Raw genomic sequence first — 13,806 nt, forward strand, 5'->3', positions numbered from 1 at the left:
GTCGTCCTACTCTTTTCGCCCATCCGGTGCGAGCAAGCTCTTTCTTTCATGGGTACGTAAGGTGATCGCGTTCACAAACACAGTATTTTTTACCAGAAGTATCGTATGTGCTTGTCTTGTTCTCCGACCGAATCAAAAGATGCTGCAGGCCACGGGCCTTTATCTATGCCTTGCACCCTGTCATGCCAGCATCATGCTAGGCACCCAGCAGGAGCCCAATGAGTATTTGTTGATTAATGGAACTTGAACCATGAAAGACAGCCCTCTTTGGGGAGTTCCATCCCTTAAGTGGGCCAATTAGCTTGTCTGCTCCCCATCACCACTGATGGGATATTGTGAATTACCCACGTCTACAATCAGCAGAGTCAGGTACTCATCATTGTGAATAGCTTTCCACTCATTCAGGCTACCAAAAATAGCTGTACCGTAAACTCTCATTATGCAGGATGATGTTAAGATGGGGTGTTCTAATTAATTAAACATTCGGGTCAGTAAAAAAGAACATATATATGCAGAAGCCCAGCTTTTACAAAATGAGAATATAATAATACATACTTAGCGCTAAAAATCGTACCAAACACGATGGAGCTGGGTCACTCGAGAATGATGGAGAGCCTCATCTTAGACCTTGTGCCGTGCACTCAGGGCGTCAGTTTGGAGAGAAAATCTGTAGCCCCATAAATACAGAGCATTTAAAAGGGAGGATTAAATCTTCCCTGACTCCCAATCTATCCGTAGAGCTCCAGTCTAATGTTCTAGGACTGGCACTATTTTTTGGCACTGAGACTTACTGCCTGACATGAACTCCCTGGCTGTTTTAATTCTGGACAAAGGGTGATCAAACAATACTGTTTCTAGGTTTTAAAATGAATGAGAAGAAAGTTTGGGGGAAAATTTCCGGGGAGCTTGAATGTGAGGAATTTCCTCACTCCCCAGAATTTTGTCTCCCTTTACAGGAATTAATCAGTCAATATTCTCTCTTTAAAATTCTATTTTGGGCACACACATTAGCAGCCATTTCAGCAGGAATTCAAGTGGCTAAAATTAAATTTTGGCATGTTTATACAGTCTTTATTCAACTTTACATTTATTCATTCAAAGATTATCTAACAAACAAAAGATGGATGTGTCAACTATTGTTTCTGGTTTTTTAGCTTGGGAAACGTAGGTTTCTTTGTGCACGTGCACGCAGAGGCATTTGAATAACAAAATGCTCTTAAAGGAATAAAAGGACACGAAACATTGCATGGTTCAGTAGATCTGTGGTTTGCACCTCTGGTCGCACATTAGGATGACCCAGGAGTCCTTTAAAAAGCCATGCCCAGGCCGTGCCTGAGATTTGTTTTTGTTTAAATGTTCTGGGGCGGGGGCCCAGGCAGACACACTTTCAAAATCTGGGGAGCCTCTAACCCAGTTGGGTTAAAAGCTGACAGAAACACCGAGCTTCTTAATTAAACATGTATTAAAATGAGAAAGAGTTGGGGCGCCTGGGTGGCTCCGTTGACTGAGTATCTGACTTCGGCTCAGGTCATGATCTCATGGTTCGTGGGTTCGAGCCCCGCATCAGGCTCTGTGCTGATAGTTCGGAGCCTGGAGCCTGCTTCGGATTCTGTGTCTCCCTCTCTCTCTGCCCCTCCCCTGCTCACGCTCTGTCTCTTTGTCTCTCAAAATGAATAAACGTTAAAAAAAAATTTTTTTTAAAAAGAGAGAAAGATTTGTCTTCTCTAAACGGAAGAGGAAACTGACATTTCTGTGGGCAAGGATGACTGGATCTCGTGGAGGAATATTTGAGGAGGTGTGTCCCACGTAGCCCGAGAGGCACTGAATGAACCCTGAGATTCTGCGTCATTCTCCCATCTCAGCCTCCCTTATGCTGATGCTCCAGATAGAATTCCAAAACCTTAAAGAACAACAAATGAACAAACTCCTCTCATCCTTCTCCTAATTTCGGAGCGGCCAGATTCCTCATCCAAAGTACTGAACGCACAAGTATCCCATAATTGGCTCCCACGTACTTACGCTGTGCACACAGGTCTGTGAACCAGATAACATCTTGGGTGCGTGTCTGCGAGGAGGGGCGCTAAACGCTTCCGTATCACGACATCAAAGCCGTTCAGAGATGAAAGGGCATCTGAATATTTGCATCATAAACAAGCTTTACATACTAGATATTCCAAGAATCTTTCATTTTAACAGGTGGAGAAGTGAGGACAGGAGCACCTCCGTAAAGCACAGAGCCGCACTTGTGGTTGCCGACTCAGTTGGTGTGGCTTTGATAGAACCACTGCCATTAAGCACCGTGACGAGCAAGGACTTGTTCGGCTCCTCATAAGGTACACGGTGTTTACCGATCCCGGTTTACGCGATAAATCTATCGTCCTTGGGGCACAGCTGCAAATACATGTTTACAGGGACGATGCTCAGTCCGGGGAACCAGTTTCAAAAATGTTATGTCCTTTTCTGAGGTTCTGTAACTTAAAAGGGGCAGCTGGGTACGTTTCAACCTGCTTCATGCACGGGAAGAGGTGGGTTGCCGGTCCCTGGTCGTATCCCTCAGGACTCCTTGGTCTGTGAGCCAGGACAAGGGGGCACCCAGATGCACACCTGCCCTTCAAGCTTCCGGCTGCGTGGCAGTGCATGTGGATCCGCACTCTTGACCATGGTGGTGAGATGCCTTGGTCGGGGAGCAGGGCTGCCCTGTCTGGGTGCCACACGCCTATTCTCCACTCGTGTGAGGCAAGGCAAGGGGACAATCAAGAAAGACATAGGAGTACACTAGGCGTCTTTTAACTGTACCCAGAATCTTTGAAAGAGTCCCACTCACGCTTGCTAGATTAGAGAAACACCTCTCTGAGATGGCTTTCGGAACAAGGACAGTCATTTCTTCGATATTATCATCTACTTTACACACAGCAGACTTACACACGAAATATTTCAGGGGGCCTGGGTGGCTCAGTCGGTTAAGCGTCCGACTTCGGCTCAGGTCATGATCTCGTGGTCCGTGAGTTCGAGCCCCGCGTCGGGCTCTGTGCTGACAGCTCAGAGCCTGGAGCCTGCTTCGGATTCTGTGTCTCCCTCTCTCTCTGACCCTCCCCCGTTCATGCTTTGTCTCTGTCTCAAAAATAAATAAATGTTAAAAAAAATTACAAAATATTCCACGAAAATGCCTCTCCACTTAAAACAACGTTATCTAGGGGCGCCAGGGTGGCTCAGTCAGTTAAGCGTCCAACTCTTGATTTCAGCTCAGGTCATGATCTCATGGCTTGTGAGTTCAGGCCCCACATCAGGCTCCATGCTGACAGTGGGGGCCTGCTTGGGATTCTCTCTCTCCCTCTCTCTGCCCCTCCCCCACTCACTCTCTCTGTCTCTTTCTCAAAAATAAATGTTAAAAAACTAAAATAAAAGGGGCACCTGGGTAGCTCAGTCAGTTAAGCAACTCACTTCGGCTCAGATCGTGATCTCAGGGTTCGTGAGTTCAAGACCCCCATCGGGCTCTGTGCAGACAGCTCAGAGTCTAGACCCTGCTTCAGATTGTGTCTCCCCCTCTCTCTGCCCCTTGCCCATTCACACACTCTCTCTCTTTCTCTCTCTCAAAAATAAATATTTAAAAAATTAAAATTAAATTAAAATAAAATAATATTATCTAACATGGCAACTACCTTTTGTTTTAGAGATATGTTTGGAGCACCAGGAACTTGGAAATATTTAAATAAATCAGTTATGTAATGACACTGAAGAGAGACATTCATGTTGGCATCATTAAAGATATTATTATTTCATTAAATGCACGAAAGAAGTACCAAAATGCGTTGTTTCGTGGGCCACCCTTCACCCCTGAAAAAGCAGCAGGTGCTGGCTGGGAGTGGACTCAGCTAAAGACAACCTCGTTAGACGGAGCTGACCTACTTCCTGGCATGCCGCTTCCGTCCGCTAACATTCACGGGGCTTTTATTTGGGTGGCTTTGGGATGATTGCTATTTGCTAAAATAAATATAAGAAGATATCCACACTCTCAGAACCCAGGATATTCTGCTGGGAAAAGTGAGACTCAGCGATCAGATCAACCGTAAATGAGACTGTGTTCTGAGGAGCGCTGAGCGTAGTATGACAGGAATGTGCCAGATGTTGACGGAATCCTGCGGAAGTTAGACTAGCTGCAGCAAGGCCGACACTGGGACGTGACCCTCACTGCTCTGCTCCGGACGATCCGCCCTTCCTCCTGGACAATGACACAAAGGACCCTGGTGCTATGGTCAGAGCAGGGTGGGTGAGGGCCACAGATTAACATGACTCAACATGTTATGCCAGCCTCCTCCATTTTAATCTCTCTGGGGTAAAGGCACGACATTTCTAAGAAGTCTCAGGTTTCTGTGACCCGACAGCAACAAGAACGAAAGGGTCCTGGTACCACTGGGGGTTCTCTGGACCGCTGACGGCTGGGCTGGAAGCAGCTACGAAATCCCCATTCAAACCCGTCTTCTTCATCCCAAGCCTCTGGCCACACACTGACCTACCCAGCCGTTCTGCATCCCCTCAGCAGGACCCAGGACGATGACCCTTTCTACCCCCTGCAGACCACGGGAAAGCCAGGGGAATGGCCGCAGGCCCACGCACCCCCACCGGCCAGCCCCACACTGTGCTGTGGTGCCACCTTGGCTCTCCACCAAGACAAATGCAGAGCCCCTCCCAGAGCTCGGTGGGAGGGGCGCGGTGAATGCCCCTTACTCTCCCTCCACACAGTGCTGTCTGGAACCTTGCCTCTGTTGGGGCAAGAGAGGGGGTAAGGTTTTCTGTCCGCTCTGTCGCCCCTCTTCCGCTCCCTCCTGTCCACAGCCCATTGAGTCAGAAGCAGTCAGCTCCTCACGTCCTGTGCGCTATGCCTTGGGCTTCCCCCACCTGGCACGTGAGGTCCACTCCGTGGACCTACACTCAGTGGCTTAATGGGGATAAAGGACCTCAGAAAAGATTTCCTCCCTTGACAAAGCCCGGAATTCATGATTATTCTGTCATCGTAAAGAGCCTATCTGGGATATCAACAGATGAAAATCAATGTCCTTTTATTTCTACCTCTGTAACAACGTCAGGCATCTGCGAAGGGGTACCTCTGGGGGAGGGAGGTGACGGGGAGTGGCGGTGGACAGGAAAGGCAAGGGGAGCTGCACGTTAAGGTGCGTTTTAGAGCACTGCCATAGTTGAGCCGTATTTATTAGCTCTTTCACCAGATGGCCAGGGACGCCTTCCCGGAGGCAGCGGAATCCGAACCTGGCGGCTGGGGATGAGCAGAACACGGGTGAAATGTTGGGTTGCAGAGGCAGGGTGCACGCAAACTCAAGCGAAAGCCCAGAAAGTTATCATGAAAAGCATAAACCGCCTAAACACTTCCGAAAACCGGGATTTGTGCAGACACAGAATTCCCTGAAGCCTGTCCGAGTCTGGTACATATGCAGACCTATCACCTTCACTTTCTAGCCAATAAAAATCTGCTTCTGCAAATGGTTGCCATGAGGCTCTGCAAGGCCCCCAGTTGTCACAGAGACCCCCAGCAGTGACTCCGGGGAACAGAAAGTGCGTTTACTGAATCAAAGGGTAAGCATGCGTTTAATTTCATAAGCAGCTGCAGGACATTTTCCAGAGCGGCCACAGCACGTTACAGACCCACCAGAAACGTGCTCGAGTCCCAGCCACTCCTCTTCTGTTAAATTTTGGCCATTCTAATGGACACGGAGTGGTGGGCCAATGTGGTTTCAGTTGCATGGTTTTGATGGCTGTGATGCTGAGCGTTTCTTCTGTGCTCCCTCAGCCATGTGCGCACCTGCCTGGGCAAAGTGACTGCTCAGGTCTTTCACCCATTTTTTAAAATTTTTTTAATGTTTACTTATGTTTGAGAGTGAGAGAGAGAGAGAGAGAGAGAGAGAGAGAGTGCAAGCAGGGAGGGGCAGAGAGAAAGGGAGACACAAAATCCAAAGCAGGCTCCAGGCTCCAAGATGTCAGCACACAGCCCAATGCGGGGCTTGAACTCACAGACCGCGAGATCATGACCTGAGCGGAAGTTAGATGCTTAAGTGACTGAGACACCCAGGAGCCCCATCACCCATTTTTAAAAATAAGTTGTTTCTTTTTTATTATGGAGTCTAGAAATTGCATCCTTGATACAAATCCTTTGTCAACTTTACGTCTTGAAAATATTTTCTCCTAGTCTAGGTTTGCCTATTTTCTTTCCTTAAATGTGTCTTTCGTGAAGAGAAAAGGTTGTTTCGTCTTCAGTCTAATCAAATTTTTCTCTTATGAATATTATATTTTATGTGTCCTGTCAAAGAAACGTTTGCCTGCCTCCTATATCATAGAGATATTCTGCAATGCTCCCTTTTAAACACTTGCTAGCTTTGGTTTTTACTTTTGCATCTATGATCCATCTTGAATTAATTTTTGTTTATGTTATGAGGTTGGCCACGTTTCTTTCTTTTCTTTTCCTGTATGGGCACCAAGTTTTTCCAGTAATATCTGCTGAAAAAACTTACTTTTCTCATTGAACTTCTTAGCTGCCTTGGTTAAAAACCACCTGACCATACGTGTGGGCTCTAGAATCTCTATTTTATTGTTCTAACTACATCTTCTTACACTAACACACGGCTTGATTGCTGTACTTCCTAATAAGTCTTGACATCAACTATACATTGGCTAGTCTATATTCTAGTCTATATTCCTTGTGCTTCCATATCAGTGTTAGAATCAACTAATTTTTAAAATTCTGAGATTACAATTGGCATTGCGTTGAAAACAGATCAAATTAGAGATGACAGTTTAACAATACTGAGCCTTGCAACCATGCATGAATGTGACGGATGTATCTTCATTTATTTAGGCATCTCTATTTTCTCTCAGCAAAGTTTAGTAGTTTGCAGCGTATATATGTCGCATGTCTTTTGCTAACTTCATTTCTAGGCATTTTATGCTCTTTTGACACTATTATACCTGATTGTTTTATTTTCTTTTCCAGTTGTTTACTGCTAGTATATAGCAATTCAATTGTGGTTTTGAATATTGACCCTTTTATCCCAAGACTTTGTTAAATGCACACATGTGTCCTAATAAGCTGTTGTTATTGTCAATAATTTAGAATTTTCTGTGTAAACAGCCAGGTTGTACGTGAACAGGACAGTTTTACTTCTTCACTGATAATCCATATGCTTTTTATTTCTTTTTCTCATCCTCCTATGCTGGGAGGACCACCAGTACAATGTTGAATGGAAGTGATGAGAGCTTAAGTTGTTCCCAGTCTTACAGGGAAAGCATCCAGTCTTTCAACATTAAGTATTATGTTACATGAAGGTTTTCGTAGCTGCCTTTTATCAGATTGAGGAAGTTCCATTACTAGTTTCCTGAGAGTTTTTATCTTGAATAGGTTTTAGTTTTTTATCAAATGCTTTTTCTGCATCTATTGAGATAAATACATCATTTTTTCTTCATTTGACAATGGATTTCCAAACACTAAACCAACTGTACACTCACAGGATAAAGCTCACTTGGTCATGATGTATCCTTTTTTTTTTTAATTTCTTTAATGTTTTTATTTATTTTTGAGACAGAGAGAGACAGAGCATGAGCAGGGGAGGGGGCAGAGAGAGAGGGAGACACAGAATCCGAAGCAGGCTCCAGGCTCCGAGCTGTCAGCACAGAGCCCGATGCGGGGCTCCAACTCACGGACCGCGAGATCATGACCTGAGCCGAAGTCGGACCCTCAACCGACCCAGCCACCCAGGCACCCCCATGATGTATCCTTTTGATGTATTGTTGGATTCAGTGTTCTAACATCTTGTTAAAGATTTCAACACCCTTGTTCCTAAGAGGTAGTAGTCCATAATTTTCTGTGATCCTTTTGTCAGGTTTTGTGTCACAATCATGATACTCTCATAAAATTAGTTGAAAATTTTCTTTCTCTATTTTCTAACAGAATACTGTAGAATTGGTGATATTTCTTCCTCAGGTGTTTGAAAGAATTCACCAGTGAAACTATCTGGGCCTAGAGTTCTCTTTGCAGGAAACTATTCTGGTAGAAAGTTTAAGGTCTTTCCTAGATATAAACCTAGTCAGAGTTTTTCTTTTATCTTACGTCATTTTTGATAAGTTGTGTTTTTAGTTTTCAGTATTATTTCAGCTTTTCAGTATTATTCAGTATTCAAAATTATTCAGTATTAAATTTATTGGCATAAAGTTGTTTATATTTCCTCATTATACTTTTTTTTTTTTTCAACGTTTATTTATTTTTGGGACAGAGAGAGACAGAGCATGAACGGGGGAGGGGCAGAGAGAGAGGGAGACACAGAATCGGAAACAGGCTCCAGGCTCCGAGCCATCAGCCCAGAGCCCGACGCGGGGCTCGAACTCACGGACCGCGAGATCGTGACCTGGCTGAAGTCGGACGCTTAACCGACTGCGCCACCCAGGTGCCCCCTCATTATACTTTTAATGCCTGTAGCATCATCTATGATGATCTCCCCCTCTTTCATCACTGATATTATTAATTTATGTTTTCTTTTTCTGAGCTGTTATTGCCAGGGATTTATTAGTTTTATTAATATTTTCAAAAGGCCTCGTTGGGGAGTGTCGTGTCCTCCGCTGTTTTGTCCCTTCCGGTTTTGTTTATTTCCCCTCCTACCTGAGTCGTTCTCTTCCTTACAGTTACTGTGGTTTCACATGCTCATTTTTTCTCTAGTCGTCTCAAGGGGGGAAATTAGATCACGGATTTAAATCACTTCCTTTCTAAAATAAACATTTTGGAGTTGTAAATTTCCCTCTATGCACAGCTTCAACTATGTTCCATAAAACTTTAGATGTAGTATTTTCATTTCATTCCGTTTGAATTAGTTCTCTTTTCCACTGTGATTTCTTCATTGACATTTCAGGTTTTGAAGCTCATCATTTAACATAAATATTTGTGTTTTTCTAGAGCTTTTATTGTTATTGATTTCAAATGCAATGCCATTGTGGCCATAAGACAGATTCTGTAATATTTCAATCTCTTGAACTTGATTAACCGTTGTTTTATGGCTCAGCATGTGAATTACTGTGATACGCTTTCCATATCTGCTTGAAAATAGCATGGATTCTGCACTGTTGAGTGGAGTTTCCATAAATGTCAATTAAGTCATTTAGATCCTATAATTTAGATTTATAATTTAAATGTATAGATTTATAAATGTATCGATTTTAATCATTTATTATTTGGATCCTATATCTTTACTGACATTTTGTCTAGTTGATTCTACAGATTATTGAGAACAGAGTTTTACTATGACACTGCATTTCTCTCTGTTCTCTAATTTTTTGGTGCATGAATTTTGAGTCTCTGTTTCTAGCTTTGTATACATTTTAATTACTATGTGTTGCTGATGTAGCCTTTTATTATCATAAAATGTCCTTCTTTACTTTTAGTAACATGCTTCATTTCAAAGTCTATTTTTTCCTAGTATTACTGTAGCTACTCCAATTTTTAATGATTACTGTTTGAGATTTATCTATCTACCTATCCATATATAAAGTATATCTCTTAAGACAACATATAGTTGACCTTGCTTTTTTTTATAAGCCTGACAATCTATGCCTTTTAATTGGTGTTTTAGTCATTTATATCTCTACCAATTATTAATATAGCTTAATTCAGGTCTACAATTTTACTATTTGTTTTCTATCTGTCTTATCTGTTTTTGCTTTCTCAGTTTCTCCTTTCTTGACTTCTTTTAAGTTAATCAAATTTTTTGGCATTCTATTTTATTTTATTTTTTTTTCCAACGTTTATTTTATTTTTGGGACAGAGAGAGACAGAGCATGAACGGGGGAGGGGCAGAGAGAGAGGGAGACACAGAATCGGAAACAAGCTCCAGGCTCTGAGCCATCAGCCCAGAGCCCGACGCGGGGCTCGAACTCACGGACCGCGAGATCGTGACCTGGCTGAAGTCGGACGCTTAACCGACTGCGCCACCCAGGCGCCCCTTGGCATTCTATTTTAATCCCTGTATTGGCTTTTTGGCTACATTCTTTACATTTTTTTTAGTGGTTGCTCTAGAGATTACAATGTACATCTATAATTTATTAGAGGTTTATTTGTATTTAATATTGTATCACTTCATGTAAAATATGGGGAACTTACAATACTATAATCTACATACAATGCTATCTACTTATATCTATAGTATACAATACTATATTACTATAATACTATCATCCCCCATGTGCTATTCCTTTCATAGATATTATAGGTACACACGATAGAATAGTTTTATGACTTGTACTTTAAAAAATTCTTTTGTCTTCTTTAAAAGTTGAAAGAAGAGGGGCACCTGAGTGGCTCAGTCAGTTAAACGTCCGACTTCAGCTCAGGTCACGATCTCACGGTTCATGGGTTTGTGTCTTTCTCTCTCTGCCCCTCCCCTGCTCATGCTCTGTCTCTCTCTGTCTCTCAAAAACAAGTGTTAAAAAAAATTTTTTTTTAATTGAGGGAAGAAAACTATCAACATAGTGTTTACCCACACATTTACCATTTCTAGTGATGTTCACAAAATCTTCTGGATCCAATACCCACCTGTTACTTCTCTTAAATCTGAAGAACTTCTTTGGCATTTATTAGATGTGAGTAAAAGCTCCATATGAATTACCCTGGTGCTTGTTTATCTGAAATGCCTTTCACATTCATTTTAAATATTGTGTTAATATGTTTTATTTAACTCAACATATCTAAAATATCATTTTAACATGCATTTAATGTGGGGTGCCTGGGTGGCCCGGTAGATTGAGCGCCTGACTTCAGCTCAAGTCATGATCTCACAGTTCGTGAGTTTGAGTCCCTCATCAGGCTCTGTGCTGACAGCTCAGAGCCTGGAGCCTGCTTCGGATTCTGTTTTCCTCTGTCTTTGTCCCTCCCCTGCTCATGCTCTGTCTTTCTCTCTCAAAAACAAATATTTAAAAACTTGGAAAAGAAAAACTTTTTTAAAAAAACATGCATTAGATGTAATAAAATTATTATTGAGATATTTACCTTTTTTTATTCACACTAAATCTTTCAAATTTGGTGTGTATTTTACACTTACATCTCCATTCAAACTGGTCATATTTAAGTGCTCAACAGCTGCCACCAATGGCTACTGAATTAGCACAGTCCTGGAATGTCTTTTTGCCCTCAATGTTGAAGACTAGCTTCATAGATATAGAATTCTAGGCTGATACTTTCTTACTGCGTCACTTTAAAAATGTCTTTCCATTGTCTTCTGGTCTCTATTGTTTCTGTTAAGAAATCTGCTGTCAATTGTCTGATCCTTTGCCTTATGGAACATGCCATTTTTCTCTGCTTTTTAATATTTTATATTATTATTTCAGTAACTTGACTACCATATACCTAGGTGTGTTTTTCTTTCCCTACTCAGGATCTTTGAGCTTCTTGGATTTGTAACTTCGTATCTTTAATCCAATTTGAGACACGATTAACCCTGATTTCTTCAACTAATATTCTTCTGTTCCATTATTTTTCTCATCTCTGTTTTGGGGCTTTAATTACACATACATTGGACTACTTGATATTTCTCCACAGGTTTTGGAGGCCCTCTTCATTTTCTTTAATGCTTTTTTGTTCTTCAGAATTGATCACCTCTATTGATCTATTTTCAAGTTCACTGATTCTTCTGCCACCTTCATTCTTTTGTTAAGTCGATTCTGTGAAGTTTTAATTTCCCTTATTGAACATTTAAGTCCATGACTTTTATGTACAGTTCTTTGCCAAAGTTGCCACGTATTCATTTATTATGCATCTGTTTTCCTTCAAGTTCTAGTACACCTTTATTAGGTGCTTTAAAGTATAGATCTGCTCATTGCAACATCTGATTCATTGAGAGTTGGTTAGTTGCTGCTGCTTCTTTTTTCTTGATTATGAGTCACATTTTCTTGTTTCTTCATGTATCTGGCTTTTGTATTACTATTAAATACAAGTCATTATGAGTTAAACACTGTAGTCTTGAAATTCTTTCATACTGATCTAGAGAATGACTTTTATTTTAGAAAGTAGTTAATTCAGCCGGCTCAGACTCCTTGCTCTGCAGTACGTAACAGCTAGAATCTCTGTTTAAGTACATGGGCTTTCAGATGCTGCTTTTTCACCAGATTTTCTGGGAACTCCCACACACAAACATACTTTAGCAGTCAGCCCATTATTTGGGAGGATTTTATATGCAGATTTGGGGCACTGTCTCTTTCAGGATTTTCCCTCTAACTTTCTAGATGACCTATCAGCTCCAAATTCTCTATTCTAACACCTCAGTCCAGAAACACTACAAGGTTTCTCCTGGGCAAAGCCATAGGAGTGGTACTATGGAGTAGCTTAGGCAAAAAAGATGTGAACTCAAAATTTTTACCAAGTCAAGTGCCTGTATTTAAAAGGTAGCCTCTGGGGCGTCGGGTGGCGCAGTCGGTTAAGCGTCCAACTTCAGCCAGGTCACGATCTCGCGGTCCGTGAGTTCGAGCCCCGCGTCAGGCTCTGGGCTGATGGCTCGGAGCCTGGAGCCTGTTTCCGATTCTGTGTCTCCCTCTCTCTCTGCCCCTCCCCCGTTCATGCTCTGTCTCTCTCTGTCCCAAAAATAAATAAAACGTTGAAAAAAAAAATTAAAAAATAAATAAATAAATAAAATAAATAAAAGGTAGCCTCCCCTCCAGTTATGCCTATTATCAGTGACACTCCTTTGCCCCTTGCTACACACATAGATGTTGTTCAGATTCTTTGATTATCTATGGGATAGTTGATCTGACGAATCTATTCTGCCATTACTACAAACTTCAACTTCCACATAGTGGATTTTGAGTCTATTCTTATAATAATTCAATAGTTCTTACTATCAAGCTCTAACCTGAACCAGCATGAGATGTTTCTCTTCCTTTCCTTTTTCCAGCAGGAGGTTTTACAGTACCTTGAGGAATTCCAGTGGACCAGATCATGTCAGGATCCCCGGTGGAGACTTTCTCTCAGATGCTGAAGCCAAGCCAAGCAGAGCAGTGCAACAAGTATTGGGGCATTTCTAAAAATCTGCCACCGCCTCCCCACAACCACCTCCAGGGACAATATTTTGAAGCTCATGTTAATTGTATCCCTTAAAATTCATTTGGGGGGAAAATACCTGATAAACTGGGAATCTTCAGGAAATCTATTCCTGAAACAAAATGTCCCTTTCTTTCTCCCTTTCCTTACCTGGTCTAGAACTAGTCAGCCCCTTTTTACTGCACTATTCTACTACAAATATTGTAACCTGGCTTCATTTGGCTACAGCCCAAGCCTGGGAAGAAGCTGACCATGTTCACAGCCTAGCTAATCATGCCAGTGTGTCCAAGCTTTATGAGTGTCTGTCTTTCTTTTTTTCTCTATAGGTCAATATAAATTTAGAATGAGAGAAAAATACTTAATTTTAATTCTGATATTTAAAAGAACCCTTGGGGCGCCTGGGTGGCGCAGTCGGTTAAGCGTCCGACTTCAGCCAGGTCACGATCTCGCGGTCCGTGAGTTCGAGCCCCGCGTCAGGCTCTGGGCTGATGGCTCAGAGCCTGGAGCCTGTTTCCGATTCTGTGTCTCCCTCTCTCTCTCTGCCCCTCCCCCGTTCATGCTCTGTCTCTCTCTGTCCCAAAAATAAATAAAAACGTTGAAAAAAAAATTTAAAAGAACCCAGCTATCACTGCTGTGTATCTTGATGAAAATAATATGGTAATCATTTCTCAAGATACAGAAGGAAAAGGAACACTCACAATGAAATACCACTATACCCCACCAGCTTGACA

At 42.2% G+C, this 13,806-nt stretch overlaps 1 long non-coding RNA gene across 1 annotated transcript in view; it reads left to right on the forward strand.

Moving 5' to 3' along the window:
• Positions 1-13,370, forward strand: part of LOC121022949 (uncharacterized) — a 16,147-nt gene extending 2,777 nt beyond the window's left edge. Inside the window, exons 2-3 of the long non-coding RNA XR_005787188.1 lie at positions 2,197-2,333; positions 12,930-13,370. This is a non-coding gene — a long non-coding RNA (uncharacterized LOC121022949). The remainder of the gene's footprint in view (positions 1-2,196; positions 2,334-12,929) is intronic.
• Positions 13,371-13,806: the final 436 nt, after the last annotated feature.

Source organism: Herpailurus yagouaroundi, unplaced genomic scaffold (genome assembly GCF_014898765.1).
Source record: "Herpailurus yagouaroundi ecotype Mexico unplaced genomic scaffold, PumYag 483, whole genome shotgun sequence".
NCBI classification, from domain to species: Eukaryota; Metazoa; Chordata; class Mammalia; order Carnivora; family Felidae; genus Herpailurus; species Herpailurus yagouaroundi.